The 23455-nt window shown below is 36.2% G+C and overlaps 1 protein-coding gene across 3 annotated transcripts in view; it reads right to left on the bottom strand.

Moving 5' to 3' along the window:
- Nucleotides 1–23455, bottom strand: part of LRP1B (LDL receptor related protein 1B) — a 2173551-nt gene that overhangs the window by 582657 nt on the left and 1567439 nt on the right. The gene's annotated exons all lie outside the window — the stretch shown is intronic.

Raw genomic sequence — 23455 nt, 5'->3', positions numbered from 1 at the left:
AGACACTGGGGACAAATCATTAAATAATAAATTTGCTACCAACTAAGTAAGTTTTTGTGTTGTGACCTACATGGCTAATGAAGAACAAATCCTTTAAGACCAATATAATTTCCATCTGGCATAGTGACAGGCTATGGAAATAAAGAAAAGGCAATTAGTATAAAAAAGCCATTTATCAGTAAGTTTGGGGGTTCTGTTTCAAACGAAATACAGTCTAAATTCTATTACCTATCTGGGGAAAAATTCCAAACAGCCCCTGTTTGCAACACTGGTTTAGTCAGATACATGCTTGAATCAGAGCAGAGATACCATTTTCATATACATATCTGCAAAGTAAGGATTTGTTTCATCTTTCCCATTTTGTCAAAGTATCCGTTGATATGTTTTTATGATTGAAGAAATGAATTGATCAACAAAAATAAGCACTGCTGCTGCTGCTGCTGCTGCTGCTAAGTCACTTCAGTCGTGTCCGACTCTGTGCGACCCCATAGACGGCAGTCCACCAGGCTCCACCATCCCTGGGATTCTCCAGGCAAGAACACTGGAGTGGGTTGCCATTTACTTCTCCAAAAAATATGCAAAATAAGCCCTACTTTTGCATAAATACTTGTGTTATATGAAGAGCCCCACTCTCTTCTGCAAACTTTAGACCCACATAGCCAGTTACTTATTTTGTATCTCCACTGGAATATAAGAAAAGGCAATCCTGACTGTGAAAGACAAATTTGGGGTTTCTACCTGAAACATGCTTCTCTCACAGTCTTCCATGTGGCAGCTTCCCTTGCCATGGTGATATGATGAAGGGCACCTCCATCCTTTGTTTCTTGGGTTAAAAACCTTATGCTGTCCTTAATAATTTTTTCTCACACTTCACATCTAATTCATCACCGACTACTCTCATCTTCAATCTATTACCAAATATTTTAGCTCTTTTTATTCTTTAAAATCATATCCCTCATCTCACCATTCTAACACTGTATAATTAGAATGTAATCCAAGTCATTATTACCTCCTACCTGAAGTACTGCAAAAGACTCTAACTTAAGTCCAACATCCACTTTGGCCTCAGGTCTCCCTTTCCTCATGAGCCTTTTCTCCATTGAGGGTCCACTGTCACCCTATCCAAATTCAGTAAGATAATTTCTCTACTCTTCATTCAGTGCTCTAATCATTTTCCATCTCATTCAAGGTAAAAGTAAAGTTCCTTCCCAAGACCCTCCTTCATGATCCACCCATACCCTTCAACTCTCTCTCATCTATTATCCTTCCACTCTCCCTGCTTTAGTAACAAGAACTTCCTCTCCCTAAAACCAAATACTATTCAGTCCAAATTTCTTTTCATCACTTTTTCTTCTGCTTGGGATGTTCTTTCCCTAGCTACTTGCATGGTTCTGTCTTAGCTCAAATATTCCCTTCTTACTCAAACTTGCCCTGACTACTCTATAGAAATCATTTCCTTGTCATGCTCCATTTCCCTTACAAACCTATTTTTCTCCACAGCATGTATTACTGTCAAGCACATTACATACTTACTGATTTGTTTGTTTAGCATCTGTCTTGTCTCACAGAAATATAATCCCTTTGAGGGCTGGGACTTAATTTTGTTCCCTGTCTTGTCCCTGGCAGCTAGAAGAGTGGCTAGTACATACTAAGGTCAGAGTAAATATCTGATGAACAAATGAATTACTGTGATGTGTAGTACAAAGACTGGTTGAAAGGAGACACAACTAAGGGAGACAAAGCTTGTACATGAGAAACTTAATAAAGTAATTAAGGAACAGAAGGTACGCACATTGAAAAATTACTAACAGTTGATAATAGTATAGCTTGAACAGCATATTAGTAGTAAAGATAAGAGGCTTTAAAAATTTTTTTTTGTGGCCACACCACATGTGGGATCTTAGTTCCCTCACCAGGGATCAAACCTATGCCCCATGCATTGGAACCACTGAGTCTTAACCACCAGACTGCCAGGGAAGTCCTAAGACAAGTGTTTTTATGAGTTCAGAGAAGACACTGACAACAATCTTCACAGGTATTAGAATAAAAAAGACACTAAATATGTAGTTGACCCTTACTTTTTCCTATTATTCTCTAATAGCTTTGCCAGCCCTGCAAAGTTTTATTCAGTATAACCACAAAGCATTCTTTCACACATATACCATATTATCTTGCACATACTTTATTATTATATTGATTTGAAAATGCATCCCTGCATTTCTTCTTGGAAATTGTCTGAGATATGTGATAAGTAGGGACTGCAATTGACTCAGTATTTACCAAAACAGTTACATGGGCAGTAGATACCTCATGAAAATTCAATATATGAATAATAGATTAATTTGTAACATTGAGACCATCTCTAAATGGTCAAATCCACTGGATTAGAGCATTGAATAACTGAGATGTATTCTTATATTCTTTTATGCTGTATACCTGGGATATTAGTAAGCAAATCAATCATGTAGTGATGTATTAAGGAGGACCAAGAGGATAGAAGATTTATATCACCATTCACATCCAATTCTCCTTTCCTTATATTAACATATATATTGTACCCCTCTACACCCTAAGTGGAATAATTTCACTAAGATATAAGAATATGTAGTCTAATACCCAGGAATATAACTAAATAAACATAAGCTACATCAAGAATGTTTTAATTAGTAACAGAATCAGGCAGAAATATGACAAAATCTTATTACAAACTTGAAAGATATAAAGTGGAAATACATATAAAGATAGAAAAGGATGAAAGACTATCATAACTGCACTCCAATACTTATTCTAAAATATGATTTTTTAATTATGTTCATTCAACAAATATTTACATGCTGCTGCTGCTGCTAAGTCGCTTCGGTCATATCTGACTCTGTGCAACCCCTGAGACAGCAGCCTACCAGGCTCCCCTGTCCCTGGGATTCTCCAGGCAAGAACACTGGAGTGGGTTGCCATTTCCTTCTCCAATGCATGAAAGAGAAAAGTGAAAGTGAAGTCGCTCAGTCGTGTCCAACTCTGAGCAACCCCATGGACTGCAGCCTACCAGGCTTTTCCGTCCATGGGATTTTCCAAGCAAGAGTACTGGAGTGGGAAACTTGAAACTAATATAATATTGTAAAATAACTATATGTTGATAAAAATAAATAAAAATATGCAAATATATGGGCATGGCTATATTTCAATAAAATTTTATTTACAAACGCGGGTATACCTGTGGCGGATTCATTTTGATATTTGGCAAAACTAATACAATATTGTAAAGTTTAAAAATAAAATAAAATTAAAAAAAAAATTTACCTAAGGACATTAGATACTAAAATTTACAACTTTGATGAGCTCAGTTTACCTATCCAATTGTTTTTGTTTCCATTCTGTTGGACCCATTATACTCTATCCTATACACTGAAAGTAAGGACGATTGTGCTCAATCCCCAAAGTTAACTTATGGAAAATTCTATAAAATGTATATCCTGGGGCTGCCCTGGTAGCTCAGTGGTAAAGAATCTACCTGCCAACACAGGAGACACAGGTCTGAGAAGATACCACATGCTGCAGAGCAACTCAGCTTGTGGGCCACAACTACTGAGTCTGTGCTCTAGAGCCTGGGAGCCACAACTACGGAGCCCTCATGCCCCAGAACCTCGTGTTCTGCAGTCAGAGAAGCCACCACCACCACGAGAAGCCCACATACCGCCACTAGAGAGTAGCCCCTGCTTACTGCAACTAGAGAAAAGGCCATGCAGCAGCAAAGACCCAGCACAGCCAAAATATAAATAAATAAACAATAATAACAACAACAACAAGAAAAAATGTGTTCTGGTTTCCTGATAAACTTCAGGCTTGGGTTCTAGAGAATTTTTCACCTGTGGCTATTCAACAATTTTCACCAGCTACACTCTTTATTATCTTATAGAGAAAGCTGTCAGGACTTTGTTGTTACATTGTCAGCTTTTGTTGTTATATACAAACAAGATTCAGCTGTATGGAGCCAATACAATTCTTGGTATCAATGCTTATAGTGAACCCGCACTGTAACTGACTATTGGAATCAAAATGAACAATGTTCCTCGCTCCAAACACCAGTGCTTGCTTGTCTTTATTTGCTATCACTTTCATATGAGCTGGTTGCAGACACATTTCTCATTTAAAAATCAAATATAAGCATTCTCCATGAGTTAGCTTTTAAATTAAAAACAATGTTTTTTTTTTTTTTTTGCTACTTATCAGCAGTGACCTTAACAGATATACCCAGAAACCAATTGTTTCTACATTTGCAAGGGCTGCTTTAAGGCTACACAATCCATTAATTCCTCTAGTTTAAGTAAAACAATGGTCTCCAAACTGATTTTCATTCTAAAACTTTGACAGATATGGCAGTTCCCTCTAATTCAAACTCTGGTCTTTTACTCTTTCAATAACCACCTTCTCTTATTTTTGTAAGAAGAGCCTTTATGCTATTACTCCTGCGTTTCCCAGTCATCATGTGTCTTAATGTAATATTTTGTTTCTTTTCCGTGTCATTTCAGTCCAGATTCAGGACTCAGTTTTTTCCCTTAATCCATGTCTTAGTGGTACAGATGGTAAAGAGTCTGTCTGGAATGCAGGAGACCTGGGTTCAGTCCCTGGGTTGGGAAGATTCCCTGGAGAAGGCAATGGCACCCCACTACAGTACTCTTGCCTGGAAAATCCCATGGACAGAGGAGCCTGGTAGGCTACAGCCCATGGGGTCACAAAGAGTTGGACACGACTGAGCGACTTCACTTTCATTTTCACTTTCATATCTTACTCTCTCACCTACATTTATACACAGAACTATATATACAAACTTGCAATACAGACAGTGCAATAGCACAGAAGCATGAGATACAAAAATTTATTATCACAACATAAAGACTTCAAGCTGAAAATTAAATGTCTTTTTCTAAGAGGTCTCCTAGCCACGCCCACCACAGGGTTTGTTTTCCCAGTGGCAGCTTCATATTCAGCCCCAGACATGTCTTATTCTCAGCTTCTTCTCTTGTCTCAATTTATCATTCCCTCCTCTTTCTGATTAGCCACTTTTCAGAAAGAACCTATCTCTAATCACTGCCCCCTTTCTCAGCAATAGGTCTGCCTTTAAATAATCTATTTTTTTTGGTTTTAAATGACTACCCATTAGAATTGCCTGGGGAAGTTTTCAAAGAATACTAAAGATGCAACCACACCTCAGAGATTTTTAAATTGCTCAGTCTAGGGTAGTGTGCAGGTTGAGAATTATTAGTTAACCTGTAAAAGGCACAGATAAGAAGAAAAACAGTTATTTAACAGGGTATAATATCTTGAGCGGAGAAGGCAATGGCACCCTACTCCAGTACTCTTGTCTGGAAACTCCCATGGATGGAGGAGCCTGGTAGGCTACAGTCCATGGGGTCACGAAGAGTCAGACACGACTGAACGACTTCAATTTCACTTTTCACTTTCATGCATTGGAGAAGGAAATGGCAACCCACTCCAGTGTTCTTGCCTGGAGAATCCCAGGGACGGGGGAGCCTGGTGGGCTGCTGTCTATAGGGTCGCACAGAGTCGGACACAACTGAAGCAACTTAGCAGCAGCAGTAGCAGCAATATCTTGAGAAGGAGATTTCTATTATAAAATGTTACTCCCACCCCACCACATCCCACCCTAACCTCCATTACAATCTTGTTATTAATGAGTCATTGCCAAAGGGATTTTCAAGAAGAGAAGGGGGAGACAAGAACTTGATATAGCCTCCAGAACTTTATATTATAGCTTTGGGGGTGACATTTTTCCCTCCAGTTTACAGAGGACTTTAACTTGAAAAAATAATTTTAAAAAAATTTGTTCAGTTGATTGTGATTGGCCACTGGCCCCGGATATGTTAGAAATTACTGTTCTTCACTCTCTGCCTGATTCAAGTCAAATTATAAGTCAGTTCATAGGGAGATTACTTTGTTTTGATCTTTCTCCATTCCTAATAAGTTGTTTTTATTGAGCTGTTTATGTTCTATACCAGAAGTATGTATTTTTGCTTGAATTTTTAAAAATTATATGGACATTGTGAAACCTGAAATTGTTTCTCTTCCTGCACCAGTTATTAGAAATATAAAAGTTAAATTTGCTGCCCACTTCTACCAAAATTCTATAGAATTTTACAACATGATTTTATCTCTCATTTCATGCTATTTTTTTCCTTAATTTTTCTCTTAGCACTCATTTTTTTCTATCTTAATTGTTCATCTTATTTCAGTTTCTACATTTTTAGGAATCTCCATAAAATAATTTTTAGAATCAGATGTTATATACAATATATATTATATATAACACATTTTAACACATCAAATCATAATGTTACAGACAAGTCACATCAGAGTTGAGTATACACACTGTAGGGAATGACTAAGAAAATCCAAAGCAACGCACGGAAACCTTAACATTGTGGTTTTTTACTTTTTTGGTCCAACTGCAGCCATGAAATTAAAAGACACTTACTCCTTGGAAGGAAAGCTATGACCAACCTAGATAGCATATTCAAAAGCAGAGACATTACTTTGCCAACAAAGGTTCGTCTAGTCAAGGCTATGGTTTTTCCTGTGGTCATGTATGGATGTGAGAATTGGACTGTGAAGAAGGCTGAGCGCCAAAGAATTGATGCTTTTGAACTGTGGTGTTGGAGAAGACTCTTGAGAGCCCCTTGGACTGCAAGGAGATCCAACCAGTCCATTCTGAAGGAGATCAGCCCTGGGTGTTCTTTGGAAAGAATGATGCTAAAGCTGAAACCCCAGTACTTTGGCCACCTCATGCGAAGAGTTGACTCATTGGAAAAGACTCTGATGCTGGGAGGGATTGCGGGCAAGAGGAGAAGGGGACGACAGATGAGATGGCTGGATGGCATCACTGACTTGATGGACGTGAGTCTGAGTGAACTCCGGGAGTTGGTGTTGGACAAGGAGGCCTGGCATGCTGCGATTCATGGGGTCTCAAAGAGTCGGACACAACTGAGCGACTGATCTGATCTGATCTGATCCTTTTAAAATTTCTATTTGGGTATATATTTCATAGTGTATTCAGCTGTAATATATAATTCAGTAATAATATATATTCTTTATAAGTAAATAATTTTTAATAAAAGGACACATTTTAAATGAAATCTTTTTGGTTAACTAGTAAGTTGTCTGACAAAAATGGAAGGTTTAGTATTACCAAAGCAGCTGCTACTTTCCAGTCATGCCCTGTTTCTGGCACAGTCTGCGTCATGGTGCACCACATGAAACCTCTGGAGCAAACTATTATATTATAGAAAGTGGGAGGAAAGCAAGGTCAAAGTCAAGGTCATTAGGAAAGATTTCATGGAAAAAGTGAGGCTTTGACTAATCTTTGAAGAGCGGGTAACATTTGGATTTGGAGAGATACACAATATGGTTCCTAGAAACCTAGTTCAGAGAAAGAACCAATTTAATAAGTGGGCTCATCTTTGTTAATAGGAAGGAGGGACAACAAAATTATTTCAGGAAGAATCATGAACCTAATTGATGATGACAGCCAGTTCTGATACCTGGGAACAGATAAGAATTAAGTTGTACTTTCTAGTCTTTTGTAACTTTGAATCATTTCTTCAGACATTTTGCAGGTTAAAAGTGACCCAAGTTCTTAATAGTCCATATTAAAAGGGATTCAACAGTAAAGTGCTAATGAATGACATTTGTTTCTTTTATTTTGAGAAAGGCAAATCGATACAAACCCTAATGGGCAATTTCCCTACAGCAACAAATCAGTAAGAACTTCATCTTGTGAGTAAATAAAACCTGCAAGACTTCAAAGTTTCTAGATAGTTTAATCCCCTTAAGGTACAATGTTATGAAACCTTTAGATAATGTACATTCTCTTTTAAATTACTCTTTTATCAAATAAGAAATATATGCCTGTTGAGCTTTTGTGTCCTGAATGAAATCTGCATTAAACATACTCATTATAAAAGCAATTCCATTTTCAGGTGTTGAACTGTTTCCTCTCAGGGTAACAAAAAAAATCTTTCACATTTTCTTAAGCATTCACTGTTTTATCTCTTCAAAGCAATAGCCAATGTGCTGTTTTTCATATGCATTAAGTTAGTTCTCACAGTCCTGTGTGCTTACTTTTGACTTTCAGGTAGCATACAAGAACTCAAACGTGCTGTCACACTCCTGTCTTCTTCAGATAAGAAGAGGACTGATAGTAGCTCCAAGCAGAAATGGTTTTAATTTATTCTGTTTTAGACATCCAAAACAAAACTGTAAAATTGAGACAGCATGTTGAGTAGATATATCTTCGGGGGACACCCACTCAGACATTTTTTCAGGAAACCATCATCCTACTTCAGAAAACACTAATGTTCTGTATCACTTTTAATTTTGAATAGGGAAAAGGCAGAAATTTTGTTCTTCAAATGTTTGGTTTCTATATTCTACCTCAAATTGGTTAAGTCAGACAAAGATGGAGTATAAACCTTAAAAACAGAGGATTTCCCAGCAAATATGTCTGGAGGTTTTTTGTTTTTTGTTTTCTTCGTTACTTCTGGTGAAAAAAAAAAAAAATCCTTAAGAAGTTTACTAAAGAAAGCAATGTAGCATAATAATTAACAGCTTGCACAGTGTGGTTGGATTTCCTGAGTTATAGATCTCAGCTGTATTACTTAGAGGCATTTTAAAGTTCCTTAATCTTTCTGTTCAGTTTCCCAATATGTAAATTGGGACTAATAAAGTGGCTGTGAGGATAAGTAAATAAATGCTTTGTGAAAGTATGTAATGCCTAGTACATAATATATGTAATCAACTATTAAAAATACAGGCTGTATCATATAACAAAATGAAATGTATACTAACTAGTTGGGTCTTCCTTTGAAGTCTGGTGGGTTAAGATTCCACACTTCCACTGTAGGACGCATGCGTTAGATCCCTGGTCAGGGAACTAAGATCCCATATGCCAAATAAAAAGTATAATAATAAATTTGACAATTGTGTATACTTTTGAAGTTTTAATGTGGTTTGAGTTTAATATACCATCATCTTTATAAATGTAAAATTACATAAAATATTCTTATTCTCCTCTGAAAGTGAAAGTGAAGTCACTCAGTCATGTCCAACTCTTTGCGACCCCATGGATTGTAGCCTACCAGGCTCCTCCATCCAAGAGATTTTCCAGACAAGAATACTGGAGTGGGTTGCCATTTCCTTCTCCAGGAGATCTTCCCGACTCAGGGATTGAACCTGGGTCTCCCGCATTGTCAGCAGATGCTTTATAAAAGGACAAATATATAAATTACTATCATAAAATTAAAAAATCAAATAAATAAAAAAACAGTATAAAATTTCTTCAAAATAAACATTTGGCATTGCTATACATTTCCAAAGTCACTAGCAATTAATTATTTATAATAAAAATTAATATGGATTTGGATGCATAGTGACCTTTTCAGAAGGCAAACTTAAGTTTACTATTAAAAGTGATACAGAAAATTTGCTCTAAAGGTTAGTTGAAGTTGTCAGTGTTTATTGTACTTAAAGGACAGGCCAAAAAAATTTATTTTTTCAAATTTGGAAAGAGTTATTATTAACATTATTAAAGAATCAATAAAAGTTCTGTCCTCAATGGTTGTCTTAAATATCTATGCATACCATATAATTCAGAGGTGATGGATGAATAAGAATCTTAGGATATAATTATTTTCTCTGTTGACTTTACTGTTATTTAATCATAGCTAACATGATAAAACATAGCATATAAATGTGCTCTGAGGTTTCAGAAAAAATCACAATGATTCTATTTTTGTAAACAAATTCCTGATAAACCTTTTTTTAATTGTATATTGATGCTTTTTATTCAAGGATAGTTGTATCATAAAGGGATGCCAAAATGACCAAGATTTCTTCAATCTTCCCAAAGAATCAGTCACCCTCTTGTAAGTACTTAGTAGCCACAAACATCACCTATCATTTTGCAGTAAGTCGCAGTTGTCTCTCAACTTGTATGGAGAGTACATTGAAAGTAAGGTTCCATGTTATCTTTCTAGTTAGCTCCTCAGAATCCAGTACATTACTTTGGACTGCTGCTGCTGCTGCTAAGTCACTTCAGTCGTGTCCGTGAACCCATAGATGGCAGCCCACCAGGCTCCCCCTTGGGATTCTCCAGGCAAGAACACTGGAGTGGGTTGCCATTTCCTTCTCCAACACATGAAAGTGAAAGTGAAGTCGCTCAGTCGAGTCCGACTCTTGGCGACCCCATGGACTGCAGCCCACCAGGCTCCTCCATCCATGGAATTTTCCAGGCAAGAGTACTGGAGTGGGGTGCCATCGCCTGCTCTGGCTTTGGACTCTACAGATACAAAAGCTCGATGAATGAATAACCTAGCATGAATTCATGCCATGAAACAGTTCAAATTCAACATGTCAGAACATAAACCAGAACCGGGCTTCCCTGTTTGCTCAGTGGTAAAGAATCCTCCTGTCAATGCAAGAGACATGGATTAGAGCCCTGATCCGGGAGAATCCCACATGCCAAAAAGCAGCGAAGCCTGTGTGCCACAACTATTGAGCCTGGGCTACAACTACTGAGCCCACACATTCTAGAGCCTGTGCTTGCAACAAGAGAAGCCTCTGCAGTGAGAAGCCTATGTACTGCAACTGGAGAATGACCCGGGTTGCTGCAACTAGAGAAAAACCTGCACAGAAACAAAGACCCAGCACAGTAATAAATAAATAAATATTATTATTAAAAACAAACAAACGTACAGAGCTGCCCTACATCCACTCTTTGCTCTCTGTCTCTCAGTTGATGGGAAGAACATATTCCCCATCACCCAAAGACCTGAAAGTTGTCCTTGATTCCATCTGTATTTATTTATGTTACCATCACATCCAATCAATCACCAAGCCCTTCAGGTTTTGATTCCTATTTTGTTTTTCAATCTGCATGTGCCACTACAGTCTCATTCAGGTCTTTACTATCTCTCTTCTGAATGACTGCAACAGCCTCCTAAATGGTTTCCTTCCTACAGTTTTATCTTCCTCAAATCTGTTTTCACAAATATCTTAGCTAAAATGCAAATCAGGTCTTCTCACATACCATTGTTTATGTTCCTAGATTTCTCACAACTTAGGATGAAGTTCAGATTACTTAGTAAGTCATATGGGACCATCTATGATCAAGAACAGTGGCCTAAAAACTTTTTTGATGAGTAAAAGAATTTGAGTATTCTCTCTTTCTCCCTCTTGCTCTCTATGTGTGTATATGTATATTTATATATTTTATATGTAAATATCATATATAAACCCATTATACATGTACACACATAGGAAACATGCATATAAATATAAAACTTTAAAGGTAAAGAAAAATTAAATACAAACATTTGTAATATGTTTTTACCCTATATTTGACTACACTATTAGTCACAGAGCATCCACCTTGCTCCCCTCTTGGAAAAGATTCAGCCCATAGTCCTGCTTTGGTTTTGTCTAGCGCACCTCCTGCCTCAGGTTGACCCTGTGTTCCCACCGTGTTTGTAGTTGCCCTTACTCCCTGTGCACACAGCCATCATATCACTTCTCTGTGTTTTTCCTCATGTCATTTCTTCTGTACCTCATTACCCAGAAAACTATTATTCAGATGTTAAGACCCATGCTTTCCTCCTCCAGGAAGACTTCTCAATTATCCTATTTTAAATCACCATCCTCCTTGTTGCTTACCTCCATAGCTGGGCTTAATTAACGCATAGCTTACTCGTATGCATTTTCCTTTCCTGTAGATTGAAACTGATTTTTGCTCATCGTGGATTCACAATGCTTATCTCTAGCTTTCCATAAATGGTAATTGAGTACATTAAGTCTCCTAGATACGAACCTTCAAGTTATGAATTTTCAAAGGTGTGAACATGCCCAGCTATTGTACTGTACTACTGTACTTTTTAAGGTACTGTAAGATTAAAATTTTTTCTTTATTTTTTGTATTTGTTTTTTGCTTTTAATGTATTATTTGTGTGGAAACTATTGCAAACCTATTACAGTACAGTACCAAATAGACAATTTTGTTAGCTGGTCCCTAGCCTAACTTTGTTGGACTTACAAAGGAATTGGACTTATGAACATACTCTCAGAACTGACCTCATTCATGTGTAGGGGACTTACTGTACATGTTGTATTCAATTAATAACAATGCAAATAGAATAAAGTAAATGGTTTAAAAAGAAGTTAAAAGCAGAGAATCATCTAGAGTAAAGGAGGGTAAGAGAAGACATAATTTACTTAGATGATAATTTCCTGAGGTAGTAATATTTTAGCTGACTGTTGAATTCAGAAGATTTTATGATAATAAAATATATCACAAGGCTTTAATCTTTAACACAATTTAATTGGATGACACAATAGTCTATTCATTTAGGAAACTAAGAATCTGCAGAAATTTCAGCAACATTTTACCAGAATTATTAACCATGAATTTTGCATTTTAGGAATAAAGAAATAGTTAAAAAAACAGAACCTCTAAGCAAACAAAGTATTTATATAAACTAGGCTTTCACGGGTGCATTTTAGAAATAGTCTTATTCTTGGTCTTAGCAGAATGAGGAACAAGTTTACTAAAAATAGTCTTGAAGCAGCTTGGGCAAGGGAATGATTTTTCACCTCAATTAAACCAAGCTCATGCTGATGAGAAGTTAAAGATTATATTAGAAAACTAACTCTGATGAAACAGAAAAAAACATTAAAAAGATCCCCATATCAGCTTGCATTATCAAGTAAATGAAGAAAGATGTAATTTAATAAGAAACAATAATAAGGTAGTCTCAGACATTCTAAAAAAATTAATATGTCCTAGGGAGATAAAGAAAACAAGACTCTTTAAGACATTTTGATTCAGTGAGAATACAAATGAAATAGTTTTAGAAAGTTGTGACAGAACATCTTAAGAGGGTAGATCAAGGACAAAGACTTTTTCTGAAGTAGCAAATTTTAAATATTTCCCATTATCAAAGAAGAGCTATAATAATTCTCTATATATGTATGTTACGTGTGTGTGTGTGTGTATCCTTTCCTTCTGCTATACTACCTTGAGCTTAAGTCTTAGATCTTAAAAGAAAAACTGTGACCGACTAGTAGATAATTGGATAGGCGTCTACAAAAGGAAACTCTAGTGCTTTAGGAAATGTAGTGAGTGACTAAGCGGATCTGCCTTCTTTCCTTGGATGTCAAATTGAATGAATGCATGCCATGACAAAGTCTTTATTTAAGACATGTATGAAGAATGTCTTCCTATAAATCCTACACTATACGTTGTATTTTATTTCTATTTTCCCAATGTATGAAATATGATGATTAGATCATAAAGTTAAATAGTAAAATATCCATAAAAAGCTTTGTACAAGAAAGTCCAAAGCTTTATCCATACAATCCACAAACTAGAAACATACAAGACATTCCTCGATGGAAGAATAGATAAACAGAATACAGTGTATTCACACAATGGAAAAGGAACTCACTACTAAGACATGCATGGGTATGATGGCCTGAAGTGAAAGAAAGACACAGAAGAATATATAGTGTGTGATTCTACTTAAATAAAATTCTAAAAGTGGCAAAACTAAACTATGGTGATAAAAATCAGATTGCTTCTGAGGATAGTGCATTAACAATTAAAAGATGAAACAAATACTCTCAATGACCCCCTGGAGGACTTTGTGTTTTCCTTTCCTCCGACTCTGGATTCTGTAGGGTTGGAGCTCCTGGTTGCAAAGGGCTACACTTTTGTCAAACGACCCCTGCAAGGGTCTCACTGAACTACAAGCTACACCAGCTGCCAAGAAACTCTGCACTTCTTGTGTCTAGAGGATGACCAGATGAAAAGCTAAGTCTCCAAACCAGCATGGACTTTTGACCCTGAGCAGCATGAGAAAGTACAACTGTTCTCGTACCATGCAGCCAGGAAGGAGTATATGTGAAACCTGGGTCTTTCACTCAGGAGCCTTCTAGTACTCTCCCGAAAAAGACACATCCAGCAACCCCAGTCTGAGAACTATGACCAAGGATTCAGACCCTTCAGAAACTAAGCTTCGGTTCACACCATCAGATAAGCCCCCGACCCTATCTGGATTGCAAAGATAATCAAAGATTGGATTATTGCTGCCAGGTCACTCATATGGCCAAGAAGTAGAAGGAGGCAAGTTCTACCCAAATCTCAAGGAATTTACTTCTCTGTCAGTTTGGCTCACAGGGCTGCAGCCCACTGACCTCACTAGTTCAACTCACTAGTTCAACACTAGTTCAACACACTTCTATCTTAAGGCTTACTGTACTCTGCTTTCCAGTGAATCTGCACAGGATTCTCATTTCTTTCACTCAGGCTAAAACTCACCTCTCCACGTTTTTCCTGAACACATGATCTAAAATAGCAGCTGCTTTGAATCTTCCACTCTTTAAAGATGCTTTTCCTCCTTAGTGCTCATCACTGTCTGACATCAAATTATATTGGGGAGGGGAATGAATGTTTGTGATCTAGTTTTCCCACTAGGATATAAGCTCCACATGAACAGAGATGCTGTCAGTTTTGTTTCTGCTGCACCTTCAGTTTGTAAGAGTTTGGCACAGTGTAGGTGCTCAAGGTTGTTGGGCCAATGAAACTGGCCAATGGATAACAGCACAATTCAATAATAATATCATATTTTAAATTATTTGCTGCTTAAAAAGAATAAGGTCAAATATATCATTATTTTTCAAACTGAAATACTGTACTATTGCAGTAGTAGGAAAAAGTAATCAGACAAGGGACAGACTATTCACTTTCACTGAGAAAATTCTTGGAAGCCAATATGCATATGAAAATTTGTACCCCACATTTTACATTTATTTGATGGTATTCTTTCTTTTTAAAGCACCCTATAAAAAGATGACTCAAATGCAAAAGAAGAATATGTAAAACTACTTTAAGGAATTAAAGGTCAACTCCTTCAAAAGTGATCAACTCTACTGAATTTAAAGTCAACAAGCCAATGCCTAATTGGTCAATTTCTATTACTGAAATTCCTTTAAAAAACAACAACACATTTTTGTTTTTCTGTTGTATTTTACAATAGGAGAAGAATCTAATCTGATCCAGTAGTTTTTTAACTTTTAAACTTTTAAAAAACTACTATAAAATTGCTCTCTACTTTCAAATTAATACTGAGCACTCATTCATTTTATTAAAATTATGACTATGCTGAAACAATTTACAAAATGGCTGAAAATTATTTTTTAATACTTTCCACTTTGAGAGTTCACTCTCCCTTTTCTTCCTCTCTCATTTTTGTCCTTCATCAGAATTGCTCCATTTAATAAAATATTTTCTTCCTGAACTCAGATACTCCACTGCCCGACCTTCCCCAACTTCCTTTCCAAGGCAAAAGCCATTTGGTTATCTTCAGTATGAAAAATCTGTCTGTGAAAAATCTTTTTCACAATGACTATATATTAGCTTATAACTTGTCTCTTCAGACTCAAAGGATTAAGTAATCAAATAAACTATTTACTGTTTAGCAGAGGGAACATTGTAAGGTAGAAAGAAAACTGAGCTTCAGAGGCAGTAGAGAACTGAATATTTAGGCACCATAGTGTATCAGATATGGGACTTTGAACAAATCATTTAACCTTTCTGAAGTCTGAGTTACAAATCCTTAAAATGAGAATAAAGCCTATTACACAGGATTGTTCTGAGGTTTTATGATATCTATGGGAAGTTGTCCAGTCTTGGGTTAATATATGGTTCATGATACAGTTGATAAATAAACACTTGAAGAGCCCTTCTGGAGATACTGGTGCATTTCTGCTCTATCAATGAAAGAACTCTGTAAAAGATACTCTTCAATTCAAAGCACTTCTCCAATTCGCCTACATATAAACTCCCTTTTTTCTTTTCTATTTATAGAGTTCACAAAAAGAGTAATAAATGAAGATGACTGTCTTTTCTAAAAGTAGAAAAACTGAAACAAAAAAAATTAAATCTAAATAAAAATGTAGTAAAAATTATTAATAAATTATTTTACCTTATATTGAATCAAATTGTAGCTTTGCTAAGCAGGTGAATATGTAGGCTTCTTACCTTATTCTTTTATTTTGCGAGTCACCTAGACTATAATCATTAAAACCCATTTAACTTGAATCATAGTTGAAATATTCCAATGCTCAGAGCACTGATAATAACCTGGAAATAATCAAGTTATGTTTCACAAGGTTAACTTGTAATTAATTCTGTATTTTATTGTGATTATTCTGAATTTGCAAATACACACAGGAGAGTCATGTTTTTTCTTTTCTGAATTTGAGCACTTAATTTCTCACCGTATGCATTTAAGGACAGGTTTGTATATTACTGATTATTTATTAGAGCTTTTTAGTTAGATTTTTGCCAGCAGCAGGCAAAATGAAGCCATTTAATGCAAGAGAATAAAAGGAAAGTGTTTTGGCCTTTACTTTCAAGGTAAAGCTATGTTCATTAACAACAAAGAAGAGGCTGTGGTAGCAAGAAGGAAGAAAAAAAATCAAAACCCTACTATTTCCTTTCAAATAGCCTTATGAAAAATTAAGCAAAATCTAATAACACATCCAAACATATTAAATAAAAAAAGAATGATGAAGTAGAATTATTAAGAACTATTAAGATGAAGTAGAATTATTAAGCTCAATCAGAACACTATTATCCGTCACCAACTCTGTCACTCACAGATGTGCGTTTTTGGACAAGTCACTTCAACAGTCTGGGCTTCTGTGCCAGTTTCTAAGGTGGTGTAATAAATCATTGCAGAACTTTGGGGCTGAAAACCACAGTTTTGCTTATGAACCTGCCATAGGAGCAAGGCTCAGCAGGGGCAGTGTTTCCTGCTCTGATGTCTCTACTCTGCTTGCCATCAGCTGGGGTGAGCAGAATGCTAGAGAATGTAATCATGTGAAAGCTCGCTTGCTTGTGTATCTGGGAAAACTCAAACAGCGAGACCTGGTGCAGAGTTCCTTAGGTGTGTCTCTGTTTCTATGAAGTCTGTCCGCGTGATGGCCATTTTGAAACAAAACTTTTTTACTTTACATGAAAAATAATCAATTTGGATTAGATAAGCTCTAAAGTCTCTCATGTCAGACTCTGGTAAATCTCTGATTAAATGAAAACAGAAATAATTTAAAAATGATCTGAGACAGCTGGCATAATGTTAACACATTGGGATGGAGAAGAACTTCAGAGAATAAGTAACTCTGGAAGTGTGTAAAGCATCCAAGTCAGCAAATGACAACAATTTTCAGAATTAAGGATTATGTGTAATTGCAAATGCAGGACTATTTTTCATAGGGAGCAATTTCCAGGACAGAGGGCAAGTTGATTGTTCCAGGCCATTTAGTCTTTCTGTTCAAAAACATAATTATCATGGCTCATTTAAAATTTGAACACCTGATGTGATATCAAGAGCTGTCAACACATTACTATTGCTAAGATTTTAAAAAAGCCCTAGGAGTATTTATCTATATTTCAGTATATTGTCAATCCATACAAAATTTTGAATCATAATAATATAATGATGTTTTGTATGTCCATCCTGATACTATAAATTTCATTTGAAACTGACTAAAATAACTAATGTTACCAGTGGGAAACTGTCTTTAACAACAAAAATTAGCTGGCCTGGACATCTGGAGACTATATAATCAATTACAGGAGTACAGTGAAACAAAGCATGGGGAATCCTCTAAGGATAAATGGCAGGAATTCAACCAGAAACAGAGGTGTAAAAAGTGAACCAGTCCATCCTGATTTCAAGTTTTATACTTGTTTTAATGCATACGGAGTTATTTTGATATTATTCTGTATTCACAAACCACAATTGATATATGAAAAATGTTTTACAATTGCTTCGGTAATTGATGACTTTCTAGTATGGGGGAGTTTGTTAAACAAAGCATGGACACTTGTCATTACTTATTTCTTGCCACAGATTCATATACATTTTATCAGTTGAAAAACTTAAATTCAAAAAGTTAAAGCTTGCAAGGTCATATCATTTATTAATCTTAACCTTGTTATTTATAAGTGTAGTGACAAGGGGATTCTAGTATTTCACACAGAAGGAAAATGACACAAATGCAAAAGGAATTTCCAGATTAAATTTCTCAATCATTCCTAAAGTGTGACAGTAAATGTGAAAAGACTTTCAATGTCTAAGTGACCTTAAATACACAATTCTTAGGTATCCTGAACTGTCTCTTAAGGATGGGGCATACTTTCCCAGTAAACTGAAACCGTTTTAGACATCCAATCTGTGATCTGAGTAAAAAAGACAAAACCAAACAAAGAGCCAATGTTCGCCTACACAGTTTAACTTTTCGGCATGCATTATGTGCAAGTGAAAACTCTACATAAAGTATCTGAAAACAGAAGTACTCTACAGCAACATGAATAAAACCCAGTTTTCAAAGTTGAAGAAATAAATGTTCAAAAATCCTTTTAACAATGACTATGGTTCTTAATTTTTCCACCATTTAGTGTATTTTGAAATATTTTAGCTTTAAATTCCATGCAAATTTTGTATTTCATTCTTTGACACCTGAGTTGATATAAATATACAATTAATATTCTAAGAACTATTTTTCCCCAGAAAATCTTCAAGCACAATTCATGCCAAGTAACTGAGCCATGATCTCACGGTTTCATGTTTCTCCTGAAATATCTGACACATAGGCATGATACTATTTAAATACCATTTTGAGGAGATAGCACTTCCCTTAATAAAATCAAGCTTTGATTTTTCCAAATTTGTCACTAAAAAGATTTGTATTTGGAGAAAGATGTCTAAACTTTCCTCTTGTCCCCGAGATTCATTTTCCTGTTTGGAATATGTCTATCATTAAAGCTGCTACCACTGTTGAGTTCTCAGGATCAGATCAGATCAGATCAGTCGCTCAGTCGTCCAACTCTTTGTGACCCCATGAATCGCATCACGCCAGGCCTCCCTGTCCAACACCAACTCCTGGAGTTCACTCAGACTGACGTCCATCGAGTCAGTGATGCCATCCAGCCATCTCATTCTCTGTTGTCCCCTTCTCCTCCTGCCCCCAATCCCTCCCAGCATCAGAGTCTTTTCCAATGAGTCAACTCTTCCCACGAGGTGGCCAAAGTACTGGAGTTTCAGCTTTAGCATCATTCCTTCCAAAGAAATCCCAGGGCTGATCTCCTTTAGAATGGACTGGTTGGATCTCCTTGCAGTCCAAGGGACTCTCAAGAGTCTTCTGCAACACCACAGTTCAAAAGCATCAATTCTTCGGCGCTCAGCTTTCTTTACAGTCCAACTCTCACATCCATACATGACCACAGGAAAAACCATAGCCTTGACTAGACAAACCTTTGTTGGCAAAGTAATATCTCTGCTTTTGAATATGCAATCTAGGTTGGTCATAACTTTCCTTCCAAGGAGTAAGCATCTTTTAATTTCATGGCTGCAGTCACCATCTGTAATGATTTTGAAGCCCCAAAAAATAAAGTCTGACACTGTTTCCACTGTTTCCCCATCTATTTCCCATGAAGTGATGGGACCGGATGCCATGATCTTCATTTTCTGAATGTTGAGCTTTAAGCCAACTTTTTCACTCTCCACTTTCACTTTCATCAAGAGGCTTTTGAGTTCCTCTTCACTTTCTGCCATAAGGGTGGTGTCATCTGCATATCTGAAGTTATTGATATTTCTCCCGGTAATCTTGATTCCAGTTTGTGTTTCTTTCAGTCCAGTGTTTCTCATGATGTACTCTGCATATAAGTTAAATAAACCATGAACTTCCTGATGTTCAAGCTGGTTTTAGAAAAGGCAGAGGAACCAGAGATCAAATTGCCAACATCTGCTGGATCATGGAAAAAGCAAGAGAGTTTCAGAAAAGCATCTATTTCTGGTTTATTGACTATGCCAAAGCCTTTGACTGTGTGGATCACAATAAACTGTGAAAAATTCTGAAAGAGATGGGAATACCAGACCACCTGACCTGCCTCTTGAGAAATGTGTATGCAGGTCAGGAAGCAACAGTTAGAACTGGACATGGAACAACAGACTGGTTCCAAATAGGAAAAGGAGTTCGTCAAGGCTGTATATTGTCACCCCAGGAAAATCGTTGCAAAACACAACGGAATATATTAATGCTCATAGAAGAGATACACAGGAGCAACAGCAGCAGCAGGAGTGCTTTGTTATGAATAGCAACTATTCATTTGAATAGTTTTCTATAATCCAGAATACTAAACAGCCACTGAATGAACAGGACTCTACTAAATCTAATGATCAAAAATAACAAATTAAAATGCCATATTTTAGTATTTATTCTATAAAGGGTGATGTTTATTTATATATTTGTTTGTTCCAGAATGAGTGTATATTATACAAACATATCAAATCCTGTTTATAATAGACAATTTTTTAGAACAATTTTAGGTTCATAGTAAAACTGAGTGGAAGATGCAGAGATTTTCCATACACCACCTGGCTCCACATACTCACAACCTTTCTCCCTATCAAAATCCCTCCCACACTAAGTGATGTATTTGTTACAGTTAAGGAAGCTACAGTGACACATCATTTTCTCTCAAAGTTCTAATTTACATTAGGAATCACTCTTGGTATTGTGTATTTCATAGGTTTGTCAAGGGCATAATGATATGTGTCCACTGTTATTGTATTGTACAGAATAGTTTCACTACCCTAAAATTTCTCTGTGTCCCACCTACTCATCCCCACCTCACCTCTACCCCCTCCCAATTACTAATCTTTCACTGTCTTCATAGTTTTGCCTTTTATAAAATAGCGTATATATCTCAAATTATTTTTTAGTTATGGTTTTGGAATAAGGTAGTCATAGAAACATTTTTCCATTGCAGATAAAATTTTAAGTGTAACAAAATATTTATACTTAATTTTCAGCTAAATCCTTTATAATTTTTCTTTTCTGCAGCTAAACAACAATATAATCTTTGTGCATTCATTTAATGACTAGGTAAATTCTACTTCAAAATCTTGTTTCACTTCAGTAAACAAGACATCAATTCCTGAAAAAAGAAATTAAATTAAGCTTGAGCCACTTGTTTTCATATTTCTTGCACAAATTATACAGAAACACTTTGTCAGTAAGAGTTTGAACAATGTCATTGATTTATGCACACTTGAATAATAAGTGCCAAGAATTCTAGTCTCAGAATGGTGACATGAGGAGCATAGTGGGTCCAACCTCCAGGGAAACAAGCAAAACTGGTAAAAATTATTTTTAAAAAAGTTTAAAATCTCTCAAAATTAATGTAACAGTATATGGTAAATGGAGGAAAAAAATTTAAAGAATTGCTTAATCTTAGTAGGAACAGTCCCTCTTATCCTGTCCAATTCAGCTTGGTGGAAACTCTACTACTGCCAGAATTGTGTAAGAAGATGGGGTTCTCTTCCTCCTCAGCTCCTAATAAGAAGTCTTACCAGGAAAGACAGGACACGAGCATTTCTTACACCCTCCAAATCCAAGTTGCAGACTCTAAACTCCTGGTGATTCAGTAGAAAGCTCAGGGCCTCCCTAACTGACCCATGCCCCATCTATAGGGGGCAAGTTCTTCCTCAGGAGAGGAAGACTAGGAACACTGTGATCTTGACTGCCCTTACTTCACTTTGCTGCTGGAGCAGAAGTTCCATGCCAAGAGAGACAAGCCAGAGACTACCACCCTCTCTAGCACCAGGATTAGTGACAAGCAGATTTTATTCAGAATGAGAAACAGTCCTTAAGAGTAGAATACTCCAAAGCTCTCCCCAAAGCAATTGCCTTTATTTGAACACTATGGAGAAGTTCAACTCTAAGTGTGCTATCAAAAGCAACAAAGACTTTTGTTGTAAATAATTAAGAGAAGGATTTAGCTTATGAAAGCTACAAGCTAAACTATAGGCCAACTAGTTGCCCAAACAAAACCACAAAAAGAGACATCAAAACTTTTACATCTGGAAATATATTAATGTAGTACACCATATCATCAGAGCAAATAAGGTACAAGATCATCTCAAGAAACAGAGAAAAAACACTGAACCAAATCCAACAATCCTTTATGATAAAAATATTCAACAAATTAGGAATAGATTAAGAATATCAACAAAATGAAAGCAGTAAAAATAGCTCACATCATGTAATTAGTTAATGTATCATATTGGATGTTTCCCTTAATATCAAGAACAAGAAAAGAATGTCTGCATACTATAGATGTTAGGCAGGGAAATTAGGCAAAAAAAAGAAGAAAGAGGAGAGGAAGAGGAAGATGAGAAGGAAGAGGAGAGTAAAAATAAGTAAATAAATAATAAAATAAAAAGAAGAAATACTAGGTAGAAGTTGAAAAAAAGGCATCCATACTAAAAGTAAAGAAGCATGCTAACTCACAGAAGGAATGTCATTGTATACAACAAATACTAAGGAATCCAGTAAAAAAGCTATTGCAACTAATAAATGAGTTTTGTAAGGCTGTAGGATACAGGATCAATATACAAAATCAATTTTATTTCTATACATTTATAATGAATAATCCAAAAATAAAATCAATAAATTTCCTTTCAGTAGCATACAAACAGGAATAAAGTTAACAAAACAAATACGAAACTTATACCATTCAACATCACAGTAATCCAAATCTATGCCCCACCACTATTGCTGAAAAAGCCGAAGTCAAACAGTTCTATGAAGACCTACAAGACCTTCTAAAACTGACACCAAAGGAAGAAAAAAAAAAAGTCCTTTGCATCAAAAAGAATTGGAATGCAAAAGTAGGAAGACAACAGATACCTAGAGTAACAGGCAAGTTTGGTCTTGGAGTATAAAATGAAGCAGGGAAAAGACTAACAGTTTTGCCAATAGAAGGTACTAGTCATAGCAAACACTCTCATCCAACAACACAAGAGACAAGTCTACATACACATGAACATTACCAGATGGTCAACAATGACATCAGATTGATTACATTCTTTGCAGCTGAAGATGCACAAGCTCTATACAATCAGCAAAAAACAAGACCTGGATGTGACTGTGGTGCTGATCACCAGCTCCTTATTGCAAAATTCAGACTTAAATTGAAGAAAGTAGTAAAAACCAGTAAGCTGTGCAGGTATAACCTAAATCAAATCCCTTAGGGTAATACAATGGAAATGACGAATAGATTCATGGGATTAGATCTGGTAGAGTGCCTGAAGAACTATGTATGGAGGTTTGTAAGATTGTACAGGAGGTGGTGACCAAAACCTTCCCTAAGAAAAAGAAATGCAAGAAGGCAAAACGGTTGTCTGAGGAGGTCTTACAAATAGATGAAAATGAAGAGAAGTGAAAGGCAAAGGAGGAAGAAAAAGATATACTCAACTGAATGCAGAGTTCCAAAGAGCAAGGAGAGATAAGAAAGCCTTCTTAAGTGAGCAATGCAAAGAAA

The sequence above is a fragment of the Bos indicus x Bos taurus genome, chromosome 2 (genome assembly GCF_003369695.1).
Source record: "Bos indicus x Bos taurus breed Angus x Brahman F1 hybrid chromosome 2, Bos_hybrid_MaternalHap_v2.0, whole genome shotgun sequence".
NCBI lineage: Eukaryota > Metazoa > Chordata > Mammalia > Artiodactyla > Bovidae > Bos > Bos indicus x Bos taurus.
Note: the sequence above shows the minus strand (reverse complement) of the source record. Positions and strands in the feature narration are given on the sequence as shown.